Source organism: Haliotis asinina, chromosome 1 (genome assembly GCF_037392515.1).
Source record: "Haliotis asinina isolate JCU_RB_2024 chromosome 1, JCU_Hal_asi_v2, whole genome shotgun sequence".
Lineage (NCBI taxonomy): Eukaryota > Metazoa > Mollusca > Gastropoda > Lepetellida > Haliotidae > Haliotis > Haliotis asinina.
The window spans coordinates 3200896-3226605 of record NC_090280.1 but is presented as its reverse complement, the minus strand read 5'-3'; the positions used below and the strand labels follow the sequence as shown (position 1 = coordinate 3226605).

The window sequence follows — 25710 nt, the reverse complement described above, 5'->3', positions numbered from 1 at the left end:
TGGCGCTGAATACCAGCTGTAGGACAGCACAGGGAATGAGTGATTATGGCGGTGATACGACGTCAATGCCGCTGACACACACTGAGGTTACAACACCGTCTACGACGTCCGGTCCGGTACAGGTTCAGAGAACACGTATGCTTGCTGTCCCTAACAGAATAAAACGCACTCCCGCCAAGGAAGTACAACTTGGCAGTAAGACAGTCGAGAGTTTGCCGTCCCTCAACTTGAAGGATGTTTGGAGTATCGCTTATGTAGTCAGGCTACGACAGGTCCTACTGGCGACACACTACCGGGCTCAAATCACGTCCTATCATCTGGACACGAAGGAAACAAGAGTAGTAAAAGGTCGTGTTGTTGTGAACGGGATGGGTGTGGACGAGGGTAGACAACTCGTGTTCCTCAGTATACGCAGACCTGGCGTCTCTATCAGCCGGATGTCAACAGAGGGTCACGACTTCCGGAATGTTGTGAGCGTCAAATGGATGCCATATAGTATTGCCGTTGATGCACAAAGGACGGTGATGTATGTGGCGTGCACCACGCGCCTAGTTTCTGTGAGTTATGAAGGTGCACTACAGGTTGTCTACACCGGAGATTACATGTATTCCGCTAGCTGGGACCCGTTTGCCAGTGCTGTTTATTTCAATCACTTCAAAAGTGTGATGCGAATGTCTCCTGTGGGCAATGAAACCACACATGTGTACGAGTTGGACTACATCGCTTCCAATGCGATCTTCAACAACGGCAGTATCTACGTTGGAAGTTACTGCAGCAGATTCGTGGGCGCTGTCCGTCTGGACGGAGACAACAACGCTACTGGTTACCAAACTCTCCTAGAACTTCAGTTTACTTACTACATGAACATCTGCCTGCTTCCTTAGGATGGAGTCACCGAAGGTTTGGTTTCATTCCCCACACGAGGAAAATGTGTGAAGCTCTTTTACTGGTTTTAAGTGACATTTGGATGCTGGTATGATGAAGAAGAGCAATATTTGTGGATAAAATTCGTTTTTGCAATAGATTCCACGTTTCGATCTTAATTGATGCCATTGTTGGCATCTACACAGAAACATCGTATCTACAGCTGTAATAAGTAAAATTTGTTTATCAATAAACATTATTGTTCGTCTTCTACTCCTTCTGGTGTTCCTCGCCACGATATTGCTAGAATATTGCAAATAATCGAGTATTAGTGGATCCGGAGTCTTAAGTTTCAAGCTGTCAAATGTACAGTCGTCAATAGCCCCGGGTTAATTATGATGAAGTTATAAAGCATATTAACATCAAATCTTTTGGGTTTTTTGTTGAAAACATCGTATCTTGTTGAAACAAATACATAATCCTTGATTATTGCAGGGTACTAACGGGTGGTCAGATTCGCTGACTTGGATGTTTTCTGTCTTCTGTATGCCGTTTCCGCTGATCGATGCTCGTCCTAGTTAATCCATGAGCTCTCTCGTCAAGAGCTGACTGTGTACAAATAGCCGTCATATAGTTAGAACATTGCCGAGCTTGACTTTAACAACAAACACCCCACTCCAAAACATCCCCCATAACGGCACCCCAACTATCCTTCTATTGCTAGAGGATTCATTCTCCAACACATCCCTAAACCCATCCCCACCCCAACACAACCATAAACCCATCCCCACACAACCCTAAACCCATCCCCAACACAACACAACCCTAAACCCATCCCCACCTCAACATATCCCGAAATCCATACCCACCTCAACACATCAATAAACCCATCCTCACCTCCAACGCATCCCTAAACCCAGTCCAGACGTCATCCCTAACCCCACCCACAAAACCCACGCGTTACCACTATCCCAGCAATCTTCTTCGATTCTCAGGGTTAATACAGACGCTCTAGACACTCTCAGACTGCTGAGTACGATATCACTGTTGTTCACCCTGACGTCTCATTCGTAACTCCGTTCATGTCGTTCTTGTGTGATCACACACCCAGACGACGTGTGACTTTCTTTGTCAAGGGAGACGACTCGTGCAAGCTTACGGTCAAACGTAGTGCCTATGACATTTAAACGGGGTCCTGTCGGTTCACTGAATGTATAACCGGTCGGCACACACAACTAATCAGGTGATGTGGCTGTGTTAGAGTCCATACACTGTTCAGATTATGTTGATAGCTGTACTCATTCATCTCTTCCTCGGATCCCTATATGTCTATTTAATATTTGAGGCGTATTTATCTTCCTTATACCCTAATTTGGATGCAGAAGTGGTGGCCGGATGTTTCGAGTTACGACAGTCTCATCATTAGTGGGATGTGCGTCGCATGTGTGTGTGTGTGTCCCCTCCTCGTCAATAAGCTGTATCCGCCCATCACTTACCTTTGTCACACTTCCACAGTCTAATGGTCTGTTAATACAGCACACCGATGTGGGTAACACATAATATAAGCTGTTGCACAAACAGTGTTTAGATTACAAAACCTACCACCTTATCCAAACCAAATATTTATGTAGCTTAATCCTACTCTCAAAGCCGGTTAAATAAATCTCTCAAACAATCGGTTTCTCGTAATCAGGTTAACCTTGCGTTAAAACGTTGTTTTATAATCTTTTCGAGACAAAATTAAGGGTTTATTGTCAGACAAGGTGACTACCGCATGCACACTTGATTAAGAATAATTGTGAAAAAAAATGGATCGAAGTGTCGGCCATAATGAGAACGGACTTACATTATGTATTTTAAGTAAGTTAAATGTTTTACTAGTCTACTCATTGCATGGCCTATTCATTTCACACGAAACTGTAAAGGCTGTTTAGGAAACTAAACGGATTCGGATTGTTGTAACTTTCACCAACTTGTCGTGACATACTTGATCTCAGGAGACAACTTAGAATGCCAATATATGCAAACTTAGATATATATTTTCCTCAATTTCTTTCACTCTGCAACGTGTTTTGTATTACGTCACGGGAATTGGTGCAACAGAGGTGTGACGTCAAGTTGTGTTGCGCATGTTGCCATTCTGCTTTCATTCATTTGATGCGCACGCACTATCAGCTGTTCCTGCAACAGTTCTGTCACTTTCCCCTTGTGAAACGTCACTCGGACAATCAAAACAACAATGATGATAATTTGTTAAGTAACCTTTTTATTCTGGAGTTATGAAACTTTTTCCAGGGTTGTCTTGATGTTTTCTTTACACTCTTCTCTGTAATGACCGTTTGATAATGAACACATTTGGAGTTAGATTGTGATTGTATCATTTTCATCGAAACAGACTGTACTTGTATTGAATTAATTTATCAAAATAATCAATGGTGCTATGCTGAAAAGTATAATTCCTGCATTCTCCTCTTTATATTGGCTATGAATGAATGTGTATTCCGATACGCCACAGTGTCTCTCCCAATCTACGACAACCATTGTCGAGGGCTGCTGCCTGAAGATTATTGGTTATTCAACCGTAACAGCTGGGTCAAAGGTCACCATGAACCCACCGGTATTAGAGACCAGAGACACGAGCTATAATAACTCTCTTGTGTTCGTTAGCAATACTTGACGGCCAAATGCACAAATGTTTATGTGATCTCTCCAAAGACCAGAAATGTTGGTCATAAAGCCTTGTTCACGTCGAGGTCCTTGGTTCGAATCCCGTCACGGGTACCTGAATCCACTTTCTGGTGCCGTCGTACTTCTTCAGCCTTAACAAGCGCGACTCACACCACTGTAGTACACTCCAAAAGAAATGACCCAAAATTCAAAACATCTTGCTTGCGAAAATTGTGATAATTCTATTTTTTCAAAAGAGTTCAGAACTGTCAACAAAATATATAATACAGATGAGTCCACTAGTAGCGCCAATATCCAGCTTTCAAAGTTACACTTGGGCGCTTATATGGATCATTTCTGTGAAGGGAGTGTCTAAGTAAATTGTTGGTTCTTTAATTAGTGCAATAATAACCGTTTGAAACAAAACCCCTCTAGATCTATTCTTGGACACTTACTCGTCCACTGAACTAACAGCGGTGATTCCGGGTTCGAACTTGTCCCCAGTAACCCATGCATGAAGACGCAATGACCACGGTTGCTATCATGGCGGACACATGTCATCGTAAAACAATTCCATGGATCGATGCTCGTGATGTCGATCACTGGAATCTCTGTCCTGACTATGTTATTTACAGACCAGCGTCATTCAGCATGGACATTGTTCAGTGCAAACAGCAACACACCACATATGCAATTTAGAGAAAAGAAACATTTGTCTGGAACGAGACAGGTAAACCCGCAAAGCAATTTCTTCTCTCATTGTAGTCACGATTCCCTTCGTGAGTGTACCTTCCTTCACCCAGCTCTACCCGAACACATTAGCAATTGATCGCAATTCACGCTTGTGGTTTTATCCACCCGGTCGCTAAACAATAACAGAGCCAGGTAATGAGAAGATATATCCCGCCAACATTCCACAGAGAACAGAAACTCGTTCAGCCAGTCTCGCGTTGTCATATGGCCAGCGGTCCACAAAACGCGGAACAGGCTGAGACAGGGCGAGTGTTTACATGGAGACTTCTTTAGAAGGGATTAACAAGGGAAAAGCTGGGAGCTGATTCTCCCACCAGGAGTTGCTGTCGAACACACAGGAACAAGATACTTGGTGTCTGTGGATATTTCGCTGGGATATTTCGAGTGTGATCGATTCCAGGAATTTTATTTTGTCGGCACGTGGAGGCAGAGCGTTACCAGGTAGGTTGTTGGTCACCGTGTGGTGACAGTAACACAAACCATGTCGTCACGGCACACCTTGTGTTTGTGTCTCTATTTTTCACTTCTGATCTGTTGTATAGTATTACTGTATTCTGAACATTTGACGTTGAAAGGATATTATTCTACATCGGAAATAATATTTTACGGGTTTTTACAATGTATTTGTGTTATTGGCCACAACTGACTTATATTTCTACATAAATGTCATTATACGTACTGAACTGCTGCCTTAACTGTTGCTGGGTTGACTGGCGACTGAACACTGAAAACTCTTGATTCTGGCTGGATACCTAACATGCTGATAGATATGGAGATATCTTGTTACAGAGTTTGAAATGTTACCAGATGTACATAATTACATTCTAGGAGCAAACAATACATGTGTTTACAACACCTTTTTCCCCGTGACGAGTATTCTTGAATCTGAATTTCACCTTGAGAATATATTATAAGTGTTTTAGTTCATTCCTTAATTACGTTCAAGTATATTTATTTGTTTAATCCAGATTTTCTACAGTGACGTATTGCGGCTGTGATATCTTCAAACAAGTGGATGCGATTTATTAGGAGATATTGTTTTTGGTAGCGATTTTATTTATGGTGAATTATCAGTCAACTCTCGGGGTAGAACGTATGTATGTACATGTGCATTTCTTGCTTTTCCAGAGTGACTGCTCTTATTACGAGAAATTGATTTAGGCACTTGCTGTGAAATGTCATTTAGGTACACCTGTCAGCAAACCGTATACGCATCTGGGTAACATGTTGTATACCTACACTTGTAGTTCGTTCTTTTCCAAAGTGACAGGCCGCGGTAGTGATTGTCAGCAAAAATGGCGAAGCGGTTGTTGTGTGTTAAATATACTCTTTCATCCTTACCGACCTCACACTACTTACAGCCCTTGACCACATCGACTTTTCATGGCAGGACTAGTACAGGTGCAGTGCTGTCCAAGAGATCGGCATTCCCTGATGAAATAATCAGCCAGATGTGTTCAGACAAATGGACAACTGGTCTTCAGTTATTGCATGGCTAGCATGTATTGATGTTACAACAAACAACTAGGGTCTACAATGTGTCCAGAAGACTTATTTTACAAGTTTTCAGTTAACCCACTATGGTAGGAGACTGGATCTATTATATACTGTTACGGTTAAGAATGTGCCGTGACAAATGATGTAAGAAATCCCCCCTGAACCATTCTGTATTATTATTATCAAAGAGAGCAAGTTATACAAGGCCAGAAGTCAATTTCACAATACCAATTTCAAATACAATGCAAGTGAGACAAAATCTAAGATATATATATATATATATATATATATATATATATATATATATATATATATATATATATATATATATATATATATATATATATATATATATCAAACTCACCAAAGTCTCAGTGCGAAAGAGAAACAGTCATGCAGAATGTAACATGGCGAGCGGTCTGACAGCAGTTTCAGGCGTTGACAGATGCAGAAAGATATTACTCCAGTAATGTGTGTCCGTGTCTCAACACGACAACTAACCTTTATACATATATTCAGTCATTTCCCGAAGGTTCGGGCACATACGACCATCGCCAACACTGTAGAAATCTCTAGATATCTCCCGGAAGTAGCAAATAGAAAACCAAGAGCAGATAATTTCCGGAAAACCAGAATCCTAAAAGTGTTGACCATCTATTTAACGAAATGTGACCCATCATAATTATTATACAAACACTAAACGTTGTGACCCAATAATAATTATTACTTAATTAATAACAAAAATATACAGAAAATACACACTCGTAACAATACCGACACAGATATAAACATTATGCATAGTTAAAACTCTCTATAAGATCTTCTCTTGGTGTTCCAAATGTCTAATTTTCCCCTAAGTCTCCTTCTCGTAATTTATCAAAGCATACAAGCCATAGTAATATTTCAAGCACCAATTTTAATTTGCAGTCAGATGGTTAAATATTTCTGTTTACTTTACATTTCCTATTTCTACGAGGGTGGAAGGACACCCCACCCATTCTCGTATGTTTTACTAGATACGTCTGATGGTTTACACATACCATCAACACGTGTATGCATAGCATTTGAATAACACGCATCATATACAGTCAGTATTCATCAACAGTTGTCCTTTTGTTTGGTTGCTATGGTAAACATGTCGAAGATGCGATTGAAAAATTCTACATGACAACACCATAGCGACTCCAAGGACACAAACACTGTATCCAAATATAGACGATATATAGCTCATTCAAACTCACTTTCGTAATGACACGCTTGATCGGTTCAGTAGAATGTAAGTGAAGTAAATCGGTGAAGGCTTCACAAGTCAGTTTCTCGAATGGTGCGTTGTGCAGAATTACGCCCCCCGATGCCTGTAATTACCCCTGCCAGCTTCCGGTTGAATGGAATGACGGAAAAAGAATAAGCAGATATTAAAAAGAAATACCACATTGCCTAATTTTATTATGAACCTGTTGGAGTTTATCACGAGTTGCGCTTAAAATGTAGAATAAAAAATACTTCACGTGAGTAATTGTTCAACATGGGGTTGGAAATGTGAGAGCACCAGCCAGTGAAGAAATGGGTGTATACTTTTGATAGTGGCGATATTTCATTTTGACATGAAATAGTTTTGTTTGATCCGAATCGAGGGAAGTATGTTGCCAGCCTTTGCACGCTTCGTTCGCATATAAGAAGAATGGTCATTTTCTCAATGCTGCGCAACCCCACAGTTTGTCTGTTTTTGAAAGACGAGCCTCTGTGTTTGAAAGACGTTCCGCCACATATGCGGTCACGTTCAGAGCTCTGGGCTCTGGGCTCTGGGTGCTGGGTGCTGGGTGCTGGGTTCTGGGCTCTTGTTGTTTACACGCCTGAGAACAAGTGACGACCCACCCCATTAGGGAGAACTATCACCCATATGTCGGCCCCATCCTCCTGACAAGGGACATGACTACAGATTGGAAACGATGGCAGCGTTTCGTAAAAACTAACACAATGGTTGTTGATTTATGTCATAGTGTTAAACATCTTCATTCGAGGTATGGTTCACTAACTCGATGACGTCACAACACTGTCAATAAACATCACCTTGTTTACACGATCTGTTTCACCGAAACTATCACGGACTGGGTTATGGTACAATCAAGCAATAACAGATCCTGATAGATATCGCCTACCATCACATGGAAACTTGATCATGCTTATCCATAATCTGGGCTGGATGCGGTTACAAACAATACCTAATGAAGATTACCAATCGCCCCAGTGCTAACGTCACCTGTAATCACCCATCCATAAACATGGCTAGATAATTAATCAGCTTCGCCCTAATCGAGATTACTTATCACATACTGTGTCACCTCAGTAAGCGGATCAAGGAACACAGAAGCTGTATTGATTGTCTTCCCGATCACAGACATTCCCGGGGGGTCATGGACAGAACAACTCAGCATCTAGGGCTGGAATCGATAGGAATGGCTCGGGAGTGCGGGAGGATGCTCAGTGTGTCAACCACTAGAGTCATAGTCTGGGCATAGTGAGATTCCATAACGTGGTTCACGTCAATTTTCTCACACTGTCGCTCTCTCAATAGTCATAAGTGGGGACTAATGGGATCGGGTGGTCAGGCTCGCTGACTTGGTTGACACATGGCACCGTATCCCAATTGTGTAGATCGATGCTAATGCTGTTGATCACTTGATTGCCTGGTCCAGACTCGATTATTTAAAAAACGTCCGCCATATATAATATTATTGAATGCGGCGTAGAACTAAACTCACTAACTCACTCGCCACATTGTTTTCCGATGGGTCAACTTACAAACTTACAACAATGAATGCTACACGTGTATCTCACTCACAGCAATCGTACAAGGGGTGGGTCAGTTTTCCTATCACGTGAGCATCAATGAACTGCACTCCTTTGTTCAATGAACTTTAAAGAATGACCTCAAGAGTTATGTTGGGATCTGACGGTCAACAGCCCACAGGTCAGGTGACCTTGTCCTTGTAGCATGCGGCGACTGAGGTGGACAGCCGCATACTGCGTCCCGCGACCTGAAGGAGTGAGTCTCGGATGACTGATCAAATATGTTTCAGCATACAAAATGTGTGTGTATGTGCGTGCACGTATGTATATATGCTACCAACACACACACAGTAACCAGCCCACACAGAATGCCACCACCCCCGCCTCACACTACACCAACAATTTCACAGCAGCACACACACTAACCAGCCCCCAATCTCCACCTGCTGTCTCAATTACAAACCACCACCCGACGAGACATTCAATCCTAATATTCAATCATACCAACACACAATACTCCCGTTGCCCACGGTGACGCATGCCGCGGTGGTGATTGTCAACAAAGAAGGCGAAGCAGTTGTTGTTTCGTGTTAAATATACTCTTTTATCCGATCTCACACTACTTACAGCCCCTGGCTACACCGACTTTTCATGGCAGGATTGCCTTAAAATAGCTATTCCACTGTGTGTATATTGACATACGGATCTCTTGGTGGAGTATGTAATGTCGTTGTTGGACCTTCATGATGTTAACGAGACGCGCAATAAAGGGACAATTCAATATCAATCGCTTATGACAATAAGGGCGTTGAATATGATAGCCAAAATGTTGACAAAATCACAGATTGTATAACTTTATTAAAGCACTTGTTAAAACAGTGTTTACGGATATCCGACGTGCATAGAAAGATGCTATAAGAAAAACTATGTCGTTTTATGAACGTTTGTACAGGAAATATAATACATCTATAACATTTCGAGTGAGTGAGTGAGTTTGGTTTTAGTCGCACCTAACACTATTCCATTGGTATCACGGTGGAAGACACCAGAAATGGGCTCCACACATTGTGCCCATGTGGGGAATCGAATCTGGGTTTTCGGCGTGACGAACGAACAGTTAAATTCTAGGCTACACTAGCTCCCGAGATCTTCAGAGTGATAAAGGTAGAGCACTATGCTATTTACCAGCACATGTTTTCCATCCATTTATCAAAATACATTGCTCACGTTTCTTGGGATGAGTGTTCTATTGGGATATAAAGTATATCACGAAATTCTTACGTCAAGATATTTTTGCGAGCGGCGACCAACACACGTTTCTGCGTCACGATATTTTTGCGAGTGGCGACCAACACACGTTTTTGCGTGACGATTTTTTTGCGACTTGCCTAATTCTCAAAACATAGTTTAGTTTGACAGTTTCAAAGCTTACTTGCATCTGCGAGTTCTAACTGAAGTAAATCAATCACATATTAAGACATACACTTCACAATCATGCTGAAGTTTGTTACTGTTACCAAGCGCCAGCCGTTAGGTTTGCCTGACCCGTCCAAGGCCTCCACACCTGAGAAAGCAGCCCGTATGGAAGCAGAGAACAAGACGATTCTACACAGTATTTAGGCCCCCGTGGTACTCTTCCAGTCTCTGATCGTCACTCGATGCACATCTTTAAAACGATGGTCTGACATAGCCGTCTTTTTCTGACGGTTGTATTATTCTATTCCACGTGTAAATTGAAAATCAATATTTACTGCTTGGATTAACTGATATCGAACACGACAAGGAGGTTTATTTCGCAAGGCCTGACAGGTGAAATGTACACAACAAAGGCTGATTGATTCTCTCTGAACATCATTACATTGTCATTGCGAACTGCCTCGATAAAACATTCAAACTTCTATTTCAACCACTTGACGATTGATGACCAATGGACCCCTATAGCCTGGCAATGTGTGCTCGGATGATATCGATTTATCGATCTGTCCCCATCTGATATTTGTTCGTGTCATGCAATAGTGACTATTGCCAACAACCCACATTTCTGAGAGTTAGTGAGTGATTTTCCCCCACCTAGTGAGTGGTAATTCCGGTAAATTTCGACAGGCGATCCACACCTGACCCCTGTAATCAGTCCCCTTCGTTGCTGTCTTCATAATATCAATCACTATGTTCACATTTTGAAAACTGCCTCCTTTCTGGCAGCAATGACACTACCAAAGTCTCCTCACACAGCGACTGACCTACTGCAGTATGCGGTGTCACGGCAAATCTTCTGTAGTAGTAATAGGGTATGAGTTACCAACAACCTTCACGCAAGGTTGAATATGTCTCCTGTATACTGCTTCTGTTACAGAAGAGAAACTCATCAGGTAAATGGTCGTGCAGTAAACACCCTCAGTATAACGGGATCATGTATACATCCATTGATAGCGGCGAATGGATCTTAACAATAACAACCAACTTCAATAACAGATAGAATCTTTCCTTGGATTTATACCTTACTGCAGCCACTCAGATTTACCTTACAGGTAAACCCTGTGAGTGGGCTGAATTAGTAGAAAATATAATACGTCGTGTAGTGAATATCAAGAGCGTGTGAATTAGGCTGTGTACTCATGTAGATATCGAACCCGATCCATTGGCGCGAGGAGCGAGCGCTGCCCCAAGGATAAGTCGTGGGTAAAATTTGGAGACAATGTTCGGTTATACACTAAACTGAACCATGCCATGACTGTGCATGAACCGAGGGAAGACGGCAAAAACTTACCTTCATGTATTTCAAAGTCATCAGCCTTGCTTTTTTCCAGCATAAACACGCCATTTTTTTCAAAATCATTTTTTCATCTATAAAACTTTAAACATGGTAGACCGGCGCCTAATATGGTTTGAAAGTTGTTTCTTGTCAGGTGTACACGGAAACAATACATGTTCACAGGCCATTAACTAGCTACCGGGTACATGTAACAGCCCGATGCTGGGAGGAGATATGGTTTATCCAGTATCACCCAATGTTAGACCTTTATTTCGATTGTCAGTTATATGAATATACCTCGGTGTACCTTCGTTTGTCCCTCATTTAATGTTAGTCCCGTAACAGGAAAACACCAAACTAAGTTAAGAAGTTCCCTAAAGTGGAATATGTGGACAAAATGACTTCCAAGATTGTGTTGATATAAATATTTATAGCCCCATCAGCCATAGTAATACAACATGCTCGTGTCGCCTTAATTATTTACAATACAGCCGTAGTGTCACTCGAGCGAACGTTATAGCTGATGTAATTCGAGCTGCTGGGATCTTTGACATTGACGTGACAATACGCATTAAGGATATGGTGACCTTCACCTTGCTGTAATGGCTGTCTCGACGGAACTGAGTAGAGTCAAAGCTTAGGTTAAAACGTTTTATGGTATTCGAAACATACTGCTTCTCTTTTGTGGTGCTTTTTTGTGTGTTTCAAGTACGGCATCACTAGTTTAATACTATACGGTTTGTTTGTTAAATATCTGTGTGATGTGTATATGTGAGTTAAGTGAGCAGTATTTAACTGTTTGTCTTTGTCAGCTTTGTGTTTAACACCGTACTGTAGCCCTGCTACACGTCTGCACCATACAATACGGTGATTCATGATCAACCTTCAGCCAAGACGGTGAGCATGACTTTCCGATACACCTAATCGGCTTAATCATAAAGATTGGGTTGTTTTATTTTAAGTGCACAGTAGTAGCAGTAGATGAGAAGCAGTGATGGTGCTGGTGGTGGTTGTAGATGGTGGTGGTTGCAGATGGTGGTGGTTGTAGATGGTGGTGGTTGTAGATGGTGGTGGTTGTAGATGGTGGTGGATGCAGATGGTGGTGGTTGTAGATGGTGGTGGTTGTAGATGGTGGTGGATGCAGATGGTGGTGGATGCAGATGGTGGTGGTTGTAGATGGTGGTGGTTGCAGATGGTGGTGGTTGTAGATGGTGGTGGTTGTAGATGGTGGTGGTTGTAGATGGTGGTGGATGCAGATGGTGGTGGTTGCAGATGGTGGTGGTTGTAGATGGTGGTGGATGCAGATGGTGGTGGTTGCAGATGGTGGTGGATGCAGATGGTGGTGGTTGCAGATGGTGGTGGTTGTAGATGGTGGTGGCTGCAGATGGTGGTGGATGCAGATGGTGGTGGATGCAGATGGTGGTGGTTGTAGATGGTGGTGGTTGTAGATGGTGGTGGATGCAGATGGTGGTGGTTGTAGATGGTGGTGGTTGTAGATGGTGGTGGTTGCAGATGGTGGTGGTTGCAGATGGTGGTGGTTGCAGATAGTGGTGGTTGCAGACAGTGAACCTGGTTGTGGTAGTAACAGCACCACTAGCAGTAACACTAGCAGTAACACTAGCTGTACCACTAGCAGTAACACTAGCCCAGTGGTTAAAGCTTTCGCTTATTACGCAAAAGACCCGTGTTTGATTCCTTACTTGGGTACAATGAGCACTTCCCATGTCTGGTGTCCCCCTCCGTTATAGTGCTGGAGTATTACTTGGGTACAATGAGCACTTCCCATGTCTGGTGTCCCCCTCCGTTATAGTGCTGGAGTATTGCTAAAAACGGCGTAAACCGCCACTCACTCACTCACTCCTGTATTCGATGTTTTCTTGCACGACTGTATCGACTGTATGAAATGGTTTGCATTATTCAGCTGTTATGGCAATCAGCTGCTTGAATGGCCAGGTTTATGAAATATTCAAACCTCCCATTTGCCGTAATAGTCATCACTAGTGTGTTTTGTATACCGGTCGGAATTGCAGCAGTAAAAATAATTTTTTCATGATGGAAATAGCACTTAAGCCACATTTGTGTAAATATCGCATAACGACATGAGACGTCATAGACACAGGGTGGGAAATGCATTAACAGTCTAACAAACTGTCCCGAGCATTGCTCTGAAATGACAAATCTAGACATATTTAAACAAAGTGAAACAAAACGTTTAAACGTGTCAGTTGTCTTAATGTGACGAATGAGTACGAGGGTGTATACACATTTTCTAATCACTACGAGGTAGTATTAAGCTAGAAACTTTACTTTGATGTCTTGTTCTTAAGAATTCGCTACAAACTCGCCATCATCGAGAGTCACACGTTTCTCCCACCATTCCCTGACCTAGGGCAGACCGCCTGGATAGAACCATATGTTTCATGGAAAACCAACACTCTTAAGTCCTGGATGACCTCACTGGTATCGTTAACTGTGTCCTCTTCTTTGCTGATCTGCGAGGGACATACACTCGGTCTGAAAATTCATTTTCCATCCCACAACAGTATCATTAGATGGGCCATCTGAACAGATTTAATCCCCTCTTGAATCGGGCAGTGCAACAAGTGCAACAAGTGCAACATGTGCAAAAACTTGATAAGACTCAGTCTTCTCCATACTTGTGTTTAGGAATAGTGTCTAGTCCTTTAACTACATAAGGATCACTGATGTTACCTTCAGATTGCCATAAAAAATCTCAATAAATTCATGGCAATAGTTAGAACGTGTTTATATCCCCTCGTATGCTGGCAGTAAGATGTTACAACACGCTTGAGTGAGATGACCACTAACTAATGACTCGTCTTTCGGACATGACACGCTTAGACGAATATATAGACCATCTGGCAGGTGGGAGAATATAGCGCGAGTTGGTTTGGAGTGGGAAGAGTCCGTTTGGTTCGACGCCGCTGTCAGCATAATGTCATTAAGGTTACACCACGGCACTTGAGGTAATGTGTCCATTAGCGGAATCGAACCATGTTTTTTGATGTGGTGAACACTTTAATCCATCTCACTGAACTGATTTTCCACATTAGACTTCGCTGCTTGGAGATTGTTATTTAGTATCGACCAACACGTACATTTCCATGTGTTTGAACTTGGAAGTATGCAATAACCCAGGGCCCACCTGCGCTATATCTCCCAAGCGCTAATTACAGATCGATACTTGCCCTGTTCGATTATGTAAGAGGGTTTGTATAGAGATGTTGCGTTCATCTTGACGTGGGAATTTTCTCCAGGAACACTTGGTCTTGTTCTTTCCTTAAAGCGATCAGTGTGTTCACATACAGGGTTCGTGAAAGTCCCAAGCACCAACATGGTGCTTTCAAACAAAAACAAAAACATGAATCCTAATTAGAGGACTACTTGAGCGACTACACGATCACGATGCCTGACACTCTGAATCGAGCACTGCTGCGTCAGCAAAGGCTTTGCCGCTTCACACGTGCCGCTCACGTTACTTGACGTGGCACCAACCACGGAGATTGTCTGTGTTTACTCAAGCTGCCAGCGGCCCATCCACCAATGGTTATCACGTCAGTGTGACGCTGCACGGTAGATGTGTATCGTAGTTATAGGGGTGGCTTGAACAGCCGTTCGTAAACACACACAAACCAGTAAACAAAGCCCTGGACATGTATATTCAAGACATATGGCAGCGATGTGATACCAGTCTCGACCATCATCATCCGGAGGGACATTGTCTTGATTTTAGCATTATTATAAATACTATAATTGTCATTTAGGCCTCAGCTGAAGGTGTTAAAGGCTGAAGATATTTCCTTCGTTCAGATTTGCCAGGTGTTCATCGTATAATACATTCTCAGCCACATCAGTGAGTATTGACTGGAATGTAGACAGCTAGCGACTATACAGTCTGCATTGATTTGTCAACAGATGGACGACGTGTGTGTCGATGACACAATGTGATCTGACACAGTAGGTGTTCAGTGTGTCACCATGTACTGAAAGTGCCTCGATTAGGGACGAGTTTTGTACTAAAGTGTGCAGGGAAGCAGCATTGAGGCATTAAGATGATTCCTATCCTCCTGTCTCCGTAATGGAACAAGATTCAAACAAGGGACTCCGAGAGGGTAGTGGTCAGAGAAGGTGAACAGGGTTGGCTGGCGGTTTGTTGGGGAAGGGATGGTCATTTTGAAGTACAACCAACAATCATACACTTAGAGGTCAGGTTGGATGAACTGGCTTTAAAGGTCCTTTTCAAGATGCTTGCTCACAGCTAAAAGCCTGCACATTGCGCCGTCTTTCACTACATCAGTCTGTGAGCCGAAGCTACGAGAAAGTCTCTTCATAGACCTTCCCGGTCACAACACAGGACCCGGCACCACCAGTGGGCGACATGGGTTAGTTATGATTAAAAGGTAGGAAGTAACAGTGACGGAAGAATTATAAATATCCTTCAAATACCAGGCAAAACTAACAGCAAAGGTGGTGATGGCATCGATGATGATGATGATTATAATGATGATGATGATGATAGTGATGATGAACAATGAACTTCAAGTGTATTGATAGTTTCTTGTGTATAAATACAAACAGTCATGTCATCCCTGTCTTGCTGCTGAATATAATATTTAATAACTCTTATGATAATACTAATGATGATCATGAAGGCAGTATCAAATACAGATGTCATGAAGGCAGTATCAAATACAGATGTCATGAAGGCAGTATCAAATACAGATGTCATGAAGGCAGTATCAAATACAGATGTCATGAAGGCAGTATCAAATACAGATGTCATGAAGGCAGTATCAAATACAGATGTCATGACGACAATATCCAATAAAGATGTCATGATAACGGTATCACATATGGATGTGATGACGACAATATCAGTATAAATGCCATGATCAGATAGAGATGTGATGACGACAATATCAGATAGAGATATGATGACGACAATATCAGTATAGATGCCATGATGACAGTATCAAATATAGATGTCACCATGACTGTCAGAAATAATCGTTCCTGAATCCACTTGATCCTGCTCCTGTCAGGAGGGCGTGTACTTCATTATCGATAGGTCGATAGATCAATAGATTGATAGATCGACACATGCATGTCTTTCAATCTGAAGTAAAACAGTTGTATTCTGAAATACAGCTCGACCGTGATCGACTCGGCAGTAGGTAGTTCGGCGTCGCCTCCTTGTCAAATAATATTAATGATTTTAAGTAACATAAGGGGCATACATGTGGAAATGTGCCTGGTTGTGTGCCACTCAGCTATTGATTCTAACACCTATGGTAAGCTAATAATAGCTCATTTGTCGCCCTTCAGTGGTGATATGCAGACTGTTGTCTATTGTATTAGCTGACTACATCCATGGACACTCGGTGACGAACGATCATTATGTTGAATTCTGAGACGAAGCATGTATTCCAGATTGTCATTAATTACAAGGACATAACCTGGAATCCGGAGTGAGGCTAGGAGTGGTGGACGTTTTGACGATTATCCTCATACACACAGCGTGCCAGATGTAAGATGTGGAACAAGGCATATTGGTTAAAGGACATGTCCCAAGGTCATACACATAATGGAGTTGGGTAGCCCATGTACATGTCCGTCTTGGAGGACGTGGACGAGGAAGGATCTCTAGGAGAAGTGGGAGGACCAGGAGCTAGACAGGACTGTCACTGTGTTATGAAGACATTCGTCCAGATTTACAGTGGTTTCATTAATACATGCTCTGTGATCGCATCGGTCCAGACACGATTTCTTAACAAATAACATCGTGCAGCTGTAATACTGCTGAAACAGGGATATACTCGGGATATAGTCACAGCTCTACAATCGACTTGGATGTGGAAAGTGTTTTTGCTTCTGTTCCTGTGAGTAACAGCCTGTGTATCTCCCTACCTCCTAATTGTTGAACACCGCAGAGTGTTCAGTGGATAGTTTCCCTTAGTTTAATCTACTGGGTAAACTCTTACAAGGATTTGGATATTATTTCGGTGGTTAGTTAAGACGTTTGATAAACGAGCAGAAGCCAGGGGAGTCCTGTGAAGGTACGTTCTGTTTGGTAAGAGAGGAGAGGATAACATGATACAGATTCCCCTATATAGATGCGGTAAGTGAGTGAGCTTTACACCGCTTTTATCAATATTCCAGCAGTATCACGACTGGGGATACCATACCATACCATACCATACCATACCATACCATACCATACCATACCATACCATACCATGGGCTTCACATACTGTACTGATGTTGGGAATCGAGCTTTAACCACTGCACTACGTCACCGCCGTATGGGGGTGGAAGGAGGATTTCATGGAGAGATGCTTACACAGACTGTTCGATATATATATAACGAATTGTCTCTGTAAGCATCTTTGCACCATTTCCCTCCTTTATATATGTGGCTGGCTCTTCCCAACACTGACAGTCAAAGAAATAGTGACTCAAGCACAGACTCATGGGCATACTCTTTGGTTCTTGTTTAAGACCGCTCTTGGCAATGTTACGCTATATGATGACTGTCTGTATATAATCAAGTCTGGAACAGACAATTCAGTGATCAACAGCATGAGCATCAATCTGCGCAAGTGCGAACCGATGACACGAGTCAGCGAGCCTTACTACCTGCTCCCGTTAGTCACCTCTTATGATAGGCCCAAATGTGCAAGAGTGGTGACAGACAACCAAACACATATAGTGACATACACTCTCATTTATAGGGGCGTTGGGCTAGCCTTGTGGTTTTAGCATTCGCTCGTCACGCCAAAAACCCGTGTTCGGTTTCCACCCACTACGGGTACAATGTGTGAAGCTCATTTCTAGTGCCCCCACCCTGACGATGCTGGCATGTTGCTGACAGTGGCGTACAAGTAAACACACATTTAGAGTCAATGCCAGATACAAGCACAGACGGACAAACACACTTTAACAGACAACAGACAATATGCTGATCATCACCTACACTCAAATGTACATAGTCAAAGACAATTAAAGGTGCAGTTATAGACGGCCAATGACACACTGGCAGACAATCGAAGTAAACTGACAGACACTTGAAGATATACTTCCAGATACTGAAATACATACTTAAGACAAGACAACGTGTACATCGACAGACAACGATGTATATGCTTAAATGCTCAGATATATAGTATGACATACATTGTATATATATGCTTAAACGCTCAGATATATAGTATGACATACAGTGTATGATTACACGATGCCATTAACACTTATTAGATACTCCAATTCACACTTATCAGAGGGGTACACAAAGTACGCAGTCTAGACTACCAGTTGTCCGACTTTCATTTTTGTGGAAGTCGCGGTGGCTGAGCGGGCTAGGCGGCTGACTTTTTGTGCTGGCGATTAGTTGCCTGACTCTGAGAGTGCGGATTCTAATCCCGGATGGGACTCAACCCCACAAAAAGTACTAGAATTTGTACTTTACTAAGAAAGTGAAATCCCAAATATGACATATGTGACTTACATTGCATGCTTAAACGCTCAGATATATGGCATGACTTACATTGCATATATATGCTTAAACCCTCAGATATATGGCATGACTTACATTACATATATATGCTTAACCCTCAGATATATGGCATGACTTACATTGCATATATATGCTTAAACCCTCAGATATGGCATGACTTACATTACATATATATGCTTAACCCTCAGATATATGGCATGACTTACATTGCATATATATGCTTAACCCTCAGATATATGGCATGACTTACATTGCATATATATGCTTAAACGCTCAGATATATGGCATGACTTACATTGCATATATATGCTTAAACATATATATGCTTAAATCCTCAGATATATGGCATGACTTACATTACATATATATGCTTAAACCCTCAGATATATGGCATGACTTACATTACATATATATGCTTAACCCTCAGATATATGGCATGACGTACATTACATATATATGCTTAACCCTCAGATATATGGCATGACCTACATTACATATATATGCTTAACCCTCAGATATATGGCATGACTTACATTACATATATATGCTTAACCCTCAGATATATGGCATGACTTACGTTACATATATATGCTTAACCCTCAGATATATGGCATGACTTACATTACATATATATGCTTAACCCTCAGATATATGGCATGACATACATTACATATATATGCTTAACCCTCAGATATATGGCATGACTTACATTGCATATATATGCTTAACCCTCAGATATATGGCATGACTTACATTACATATATATGCTTAACCCTCAGATATATGGCATGACTTACATTGCATATATATGCTTAAACGCTCAGATATATGGCATGACTTACATTGCATATATATGCTTAAACATATATATGCTTAAACCCTCAGATATATGGCATGACTTACATTACATATATATATGCTTAAACCCTCAGATATATGGCATGACTTACATTACATATATATGCTTAACCCTCAGATACATGGCATGACTTACATTACATATATATGCTTAACCCTCAGATATATGGCATGACTTACATTACATATATATGCTTAACCCTCAGATATATGGCATGACATACATTGCATATATATGCTTAACCCTCAGATATATGGCATGACTTACATTACATATATATGCTTAACCCTCAGATATATGGCATGACATACATTACATATATATGCTTAACCCTCAGATATATGGCATGACTTACATTACATATATATGCTTAAACATATATATGCTTAAACCCTCAGATATATGGCATGACTTACATTACATATATATGCTTAAACCCTCAGATATATGGCATGACTTACGTTACATATATATGCTTAACCCTCAGATATATGGCATGACTTACATTACATATATATGCTTAACCCTCAGATATATGGCATGACTTACATTACATATATATGCTTAACCCTCAGATATATGGCATGACTTACATTACATATATATGCTTAACCCTCAGATATATGGCATGACATACATTACATATATATGCTTAACCCTCAGATATATGGCATGACTTACATTGCATATATATGCTTAACCCTCAGATATATGGCATGACTTACATTACATATATATGCTTAACCCTCAGATATATGGCATGACTTACATTGCATATATATGCTTAAACGCTCAGATATATGGCATGACTTACATTGCATATATATGCTTAAACATATATATGCTTAAACCCTCAGATATATGGCATGACTTACATTACATATATATATGCTTAAACCCTCAGATATATGGCATGACTTACATTACATATATATGCTTAACCCTCAGATATATGGCATGACTTACATTACATATATATGCTTAACCCTCAGATATATGGCATGACTTACATTACATATATATGCTTAACCCTCAGATATATGGCATGACCTACATTACATATATATGCTTAACCCTCAGATATATGGCATGACTTACATTACATATATATGCTTAACCCTCAGATATATGGCATGACCTACATTACGTATATATGCTTAACCCTCAGATATATGGCATGACATACATTACATATATATGCTTAACCCTCAGATATATGGCATGACTTACATTACATATATATGCTTAACCCTCAGATATATGGCATGACCTACATTACATATATATGCTTAACCCTCAGATATATGGCATGACTTACATTACATATATATGCTTAACCCTCAGATATATGGCATGACTTACATTACATATATATGCTTAACCCTCAGATATATGGCATGACCTACATTACATATATATGCTTAACCCTCAGATATATGGCATGACTTACATTACATATATATGCTTAAACCCTCAGATATATGGCATGACTTACATTACATATATATGCTTAAACCCTCAGATATATAGTATCACATACATTGTACATATATATATGCTTAAACGCTCAGATATATAGTATGACATACATTTGATATAGATAACTAAGACTTGAAGTTAAAGTGACTAGCCTGGAGACATGCTGTGAACAGTTGGGTGGAACTAACCATATATACTAACAATAGCGCATATCCTTCAACTCACACAACCATGCCTGCCATTGAGAAACACCCTACTGCTGACAGCTTGGACAACACAAGAGACGTTTCATATGTTTGATGATAGACAGAAATAATTGATAACTTGTACTGGCTACAACAATCCTGCTGGGGCACGGTGTGTGGTCATACGTGAGTCTGTTGTAGTGACGGTGTGTCTTTAATTTCGCAATATCACCCTGTCAAGTGAATTTCTACACCCCACACAAATATGTGGAGTCACAATAAGAAGACAATCGTTCTTTAAGTGATGTATGATATGGTGGAGACGCTCAACGGCGACACCTCGTCTCACGTGATTGTGTTCATGATACAATCGCCCCTCCGTACTGACTGATCTGTTGTACAATCGTTGTGTTCATGATACAATCACCCTCCGCACTGACTGATCTGTTGTACAATCGTTGTTTTTCATGAACGTTTCATTTTTGCCAATACTTTGAAACTGTGAAAATCTTCATTAAAATCACAGATCTGCCAGAACTCTGAACAGTGTGTTTCCATCTAATTTTAAGACGTGTATTAATCGTTGATGGAGCCAAACTGATTTTAACAAACGAACATGTTTTTAAAAAGAAAGCGACATGACTCATGAAAGCGTGGAATGCCTGAAATACAGTTTCTGTTCAGTGTTCTATTGTAAAAAAGGACGTTGTTTTCTCATCTGAATTCCAACACTAGTACGTGTACAGTCACAGGTAAAGCATTTATAGGCCAAACGTAAACCACGTTCAGTGGCAATAAATCAGTAACATATTAATCCTTCAAGAATAAAATCTATTCTCATATTAGAAAGAAAGTAATTTACCATTTCTGTCGGAGACACAGACTATCGTTGATTGTACATATTGATGCGACCTACAAAGAACCCTCAAATCCACTACAATAGGTCCCTAGCAGTTAATTTCAGTCGCACGTAAGAGTGGGTAAAAAGAATTATTCAGAGAATTATTCTCAGAATTATTCCCAGTAGTACTACGGAAGCAGACACAAGGAATGGACTCCTGACATTGCACCCATGTGGGGAATCGAACTTATGTCTTCAGCGTGACGAGCGAACACTTTCAACAATTACCTACGCCACCATCGACCCTGGCCTTTAGATATAAGGATCAGACTCGTTGACTGCCAGTGTTCGAAGCCCGGATCTTTGGTCACGATTTAACTATTCACAGCCCGCCATCATCCAGCATCATCATCCAGCATTGATGCATTTAATGTTCACCAACCAACCAACCAAATAACAAACAAACAAAACCGTTGTACATCTTCTCCAACGTCTGAACGCCGGTTGCCATCTTGCCTCACTGTAAACAAACCGCCAGCTCCAACACATCCAGATGAGCTTCGACTCACGCCTCGTCAACCTGCCTTTCACTGTCGTGATGAATCAAACAGAGCTACTCATGCGGGACATAGTTAAAACATGGATTAATTCCCTCGTAATATTTGTTGACGTGGTTGCTGGGACGCATTTTTAAACAAACGACAGCACTATAATGTACTTACAGAAAGTTCTATTTCAAGGCAGGAGTGAAAACCTTTAGGATTAACATTTAAGTGAAGAGTCGGAGACGAGGTAGGGATGTAACATGTCATTACATTACTGTTGGTAATACGACTCTTAAACGGTGCTTTTGCTTATGAACGTAAACCTATTAATGTCTTTCTTACACTGGGATGTTTGTACGTACATGATAGTAACATTATACTTCATCAGTCAGTAGGATAGTCGAGAAGTTAAGCATTCGCTCGTGTCGTGTCGACGACCCTGGTTCGATTCCCCACATTGGTACAATGTGTGGAGCCAAGTTCTGGTGTCCCCCGCTATGATATTGCTGGAATATTGCTAAAACTGGTTTAAACTTAAACTCTCACTCACTAAGGTCACTGATCTCACAATAACTGTTTTCACGTCTGTTTCTTGCTGTCACAGTGGCAGAACTTCTGCATGTTTATTATTCTGTCACGACCACCCAGTAATACAGCTGTGTTATCTGACAGGCGTTTCCCATAAGTTGACCGATTATAAAGTACACACAGCTTCAGGACACAAACAGCGGTCACACTGAACAGGTGTGTTCCGAAACACGACCCAAATGTATATCAAAGAAGCTATTATCTTTAACATTTACTGATTGGGGTATGTTCTACTCATTAATGCTTGTGTTGTAGCAAACACAGATTCCAAACTATAATGCTAGAGAGGGTGTCGTGTTTAATTTGGCGTATCTTGGAAGACAAGTCTGTCATGTACAGAAACAGAGGCATCATGGTTGTGTCTGTGGGGACATATTTGGCACGGCGGTAGCGAGGGGAGTCATGCTGTTGAAATCAGTATAATGAAAGGATGTTCTACCCATGTTGGTGTTTGTGTCACTCAGTCGGTGTTCATTCAGTGTTTATAAGCGACAGTTAATGTAGGAATGCTTTCACTGTACCCTAGGAAGGTCTCTCGGGACGTGATGCCGAGCAGTCGGTTAAACAGACCCCCGTCTGGAGACACCTGTACATGGTAGGTGAGGCTTGTTCTGGTCGGTCCCTGTTTCGTTTATAAATATTTGAATTAATCAATATGATGGCAATATGGACATAATCTAAACCGGACTATCCAGGTATTGACACCCATGCAATTGGTTTACGATGAAACTAAACACGTAACCACGACAGATGACCGGATCCACAATTGTGCCACATTAGAAAGGTTTAGATATGATTTGATTGACAGGTTGGTGACAGATTGCACCACGTGGGGCGGGGTGTGTGGTTCTCTGCCGACTATACCTTCAGTGAGAGAGCTGTCTGTAGTAGCTAGATATCTTCTGTATATCTTCATGTCGGGGAAGCCCAACACCATGGAGCAGGTAGACACATAAACTACTCTGAGACCAGTTCTTCAAAGCGATCATTACAGTATTAGGTAATTACGATCATCTAATGAAATCCCTCCAACTTAGAAAATGGTTACCGTACTTATTGCTACCTATCCGTTAGTGGCGCCCGTCATCTGGGTAACAAACAACGCCTGGCCGGCCTGAAGTCGGGTTAATGTATCGGCAAGTCGCTATAAAATTCAGTATTCTCGTGATCACCTTTGAATATCTCCTTATGCGTTCCTACAGCATAAATACTTCACTCACTTGCCAAATGTGGCAATATTTACAAATGTAATCCAACATGAAGGGCCGACAGAATACCCTACACTGTCAATACTAGTCAGGTGTGACGGCGACCACCTGTGTTTGGGCGCATCACCAGGTAGAGGAGCGTTGCTATTGTGCGTTCACGCCTTGATTTGTATAACGCACGGAACATGTTGAGACGAGGCGATAGACGACTGTTGGAATGCCGTCACCGCCGAGACGTAAGTCGACTGTGCTTAGCTCTGTATACCTTAACGAAAAACATGTTTTCTATATTTACCAGTCAATGGTCAGAAGGCACCAAAAATGGTTCGAAATGATCCCAAATGGTCGGAAGGCACCAGTGATGATGATATCAGAAATCACCAGTAATGATTTATGGTCAGAGGGCACAAATAGTCTTCCGAACTGACCCGTAATGAGCAGAGGGCACTAGTAGTGATCCAAAATGACTCTTTATCGTCACAAGTGATTATATATCAAAAGGCAGGCTTGTGTTTCGTATTATATATATACTTGACATATACAGTGACGAGGTACTGGTGAAACTCTAAACTCAGAAAATAAAAAGGTAATTTTCTTGCCAATTTCCGCGATGTTCTGAAGCTGACATAGTCTTATAGTTGTTATCATGATCACCCATGTGCCAAGGCATTAACGATAAGGTCACCCCCCTCAAGTCATGTTGACTACATCATAGTTGCTTATGTTTTTAATCAGGTACTAGTATTTTTTTTTAAATTGGTTCTCATGATTACAGTGTTATGTATACAAATGTGTTGTACATATAGACAAATGATGCACAGATAATATATCAACATTATGATAATAAATATATACAGGCCAGTAAAAATGATGCACAGATAATATATCAACATTATGATAATAAATATATACAGGCCAGTAAAAATGACATCAGGTATATATGGATACATATAAATTCTTTAAAATATCGGATAGAACTCTCCATTTGTGATTGAAGTTTTCTATTTAATTTTGGGGCTGGCATATATGCTTTTCGACAAAAAGTATTTCTTTCAGAGTTTCTATAAATAAAGTTAAGTTAGGATGCATATTCTTAATACTACATTAATACTACATTAATACTACATTAATACTACATTAATGCTAGG

General features: G+C 41.1%; 1 protein-coding gene across 1 annotated transcript in view; it reads left to right on the top strand.

Annotated features, from left to right (window-relative positions):
* Positions 1-4486: 4486 nt before the first annotated feature.
* The window catches only part of LOC137286317 (hemicentin-1-like), a 60119-nt gene continuing 38895 nt past the window's right edge, over positions 4487-25710 (top strand). Inside the window, exon 1 of the mRNA XM_067818111.1 lies at positions 4487-4725. The gene's annotated coding sequence lies outside the window, so the exon portion shown is untranslated. The remainder of the gene's footprint in view (positions 4726-25710) is intronic.